This window comes from Theobroma cacao, chromosome 4 (genome assembly GCF_053813885.1).
Source record: "Theobroma cacao isolate CCN51 chromosome 4, ASM5381388v1, whole genome shotgun sequence".
NCBI lineage: Eukaryota > Viridiplantae > Streptophyta > Magnoliopsida > Malvales > Malvaceae > Theobroma > Theobroma cacao.
In genome coordinates, this window is record NC_142642.1 from 18349198 (window position 1) to 18351693 (window position 2496).

General features: G+C 32.7%; 1 long non-coding RNA gene across 1 annotated transcript; it reads right to left on the reverse strand.

Annotated features, from left to right (window-relative positions):
• Positions 1–330: 330 nt before the first annotated feature.
• LOC148763138 (uncharacterized) lies at positions 331–2211 on the reverse strand. The gene is made up of 3 exons (XR_016025679.1): positions 2090–2211; positions 1358–1441; positions 331–522 (listed from the first exon to the last, which is right to left on the reverse strand). It is a non-coding gene; the product is annotated as an uncharacterized LOC148763138 (long non-coding RNA).
• Positions 2212–2496: the final 285 nt, after the last annotated feature.

Here is a 2496-nt window from a genome sequence, read left to right on the forward strand (position 1 = left end):
TATCAGTTTCTCTGTTCCCTTGTGAGCAACCATTGTCAAATATCGTGTTCTAAAATATTTTAAGCTGTTTCCAACTTTAAACAAATAAAATATTAATTTTTTTGTCTCACAAGGGTATTTTGGTCATTTTTCTCAAAATTTTAAAACTGGCTAAAACGTAATATACAAGTACAAAACACACAATTCATATTCAAAATGAGTTTAAAAGTCTAAAATCTTCATTTAAAACGAAATTATGGTTATTTGAATATAATAAGAAAATAAAAGAAATATTAAGTAAAATATTCTATTTTCTTATAAAACAATATTTATAGAGTTATACGTGAATAATTTTTATAACGTAAAAGTTAAATATATTTATACATACTTAAATACAGTAAGCCAAAATATTTAATTTAATTTACAATAACAAGAGTGCCCCCGAATAAACAAAAGTAAAGAGGACTTTGAACCTACGGTTTGGAAAATGCAGATCCCACTGTAGTCCTCGATGAGATCAGCTATCTACAGTCTATATTGAACCTGAAATGGGTGGAAAAGAGGGTGGTGAGATTATAAAATCTCAATGAGTAAACAAACATCATCCTAAACATCTAGAGTTGAGTACATGGAGACAATAAAGTAAATCATCATAAACTGTGTTATAGCATTAGAACACATTTTGTTCAAAACACGTAAAGAGGCTTATGAATCTCATAAAAATCTAGGCTTGTGCCATAAATCCATTCTCGGGGACACCTTGGCCGAGGCATCCTACCGAGACCGCCAAGGCTATTAAAATTCACATTTCACATAAATCATGTTTTTGTTTTGAAAACATAGCCGTTCCTTGGCGTTGGCTGAGTTCCCCCTCACGTGGTGGTTTAGCGTGAAGTGAACCCTAAACTTTACCCCAGGAGATACCCTACGCGCATCTCCGTTCGAGGTAAGAATATAATGGGGTTTACCGTGCCCCTCTAAAAGGCTGGTCCACAGAAACCCCCTACTGCAGTGATTAATTAATATATAATCCACCATATAATAAAACTCAATAACATGATATGGCAATTTTGTAATTCGTAGTTTTTCAAGGTAACCAAACAATTCGCATTTCAATACAATTGCCAACTAGCCAATCATGCTCGATTTATCATAAGCCAGTTAATTTAAACAATCAAATTGCCACAATTAACAGTCTCCGTGTACTCTATTTTTCAAAATCACTATTAATTTCAAAACAATTTATAATTTAATTTCATTGAAACTCATTTATTCATAAAACATGAAAATTTATCTTTTTAAATTCCTTTTTCCATAGAATTCATGAAAGCATCTAAAAACCACCCTAGATAATTAAAATGACAGTAAGTTTACTCACAATGTCTAGAATGCAGACTTTCGAAGCACTCTGTCTACTGGTCCTCGGATGCAATTTCCTTGCCTTTATCGGAGGACTCACCACCTTGACACAGTACAAAATCGAGAGTTTCACCAAGTTGGTACTAAATCAAAATTAAACTAATTTAGACTACCAATGCATGATATGGAATGCAAAAATGCACTGGTAACTATCTAAACCCGGTATTGGCCTAATTCGTCTCATCACCCGATTAAATTCCTAACGGGTCCGTTTAAACTCCAATTTAATTCTTTTCAGTTTCTATACCTCAATTGCACCCAAATTAACTTAATGTCCCTCAGTGTGGTGCAAATTATCAGTCCCAACAGCAAATTACGAAAATACCCCTAGTGGGTAAAAATTCGTATTTTTGCTCCGAAAATTCCCATTATTTTTCTAGGCTCATAATTCATCATTCCTTAACCAATTCTCCTAGAATAAAATCAAACTCATCCTCACTCACTACATGGTAAATTCAGCCATTAATGGTTGGGGGAGAAAATAAATTCTTTTCTTGTTGTTTTGTTTCTAAATATGCTAAACTAACTAAAAACACTAACATAAATTAAAATCAAATAAATCCAACAACTTTCTCTCTCCTAACCCATTTTTCCAGAATTTAATTCATCATGAAAACATGTAATTTAATCATGAAAAATAAAGAGAAATGCTTGGGAATAAGAAAACTCAAGCTTAATAGAAAAAACTCACATTTTTCACTTAATTTCCTTAAAAATTCATACTTTTTCTTTGATTTTCTCTCTCTAGGGTTTTGTTTTTGTTTTCTCTCTCTTCTTGCTGGTTTGGCCGGCCATGGGGTGGAAGATGGGCTGATTTTGTGCCTTTTAAAAAGGAAAATAATAAATTAATAAAGGCATGACACATGGCATCATGTCATTGGCCCGTTTTTAAAATTTTAAAAATTTAAACATTTTATCTCCACCACATGTTTAGTCAAGGGTCAAAGATGAAGACAAGGAAGACCATGTGCTGGAAAAAATATCCTGGTGGTGGAAAATTACAATTTTGCCCCTGAGGTGGCAAAATTACCATTTTACCCCTATACTCCAAATTATACCGAAATTAAAATTTTTCACTTCTAAACCTCAAATCATACT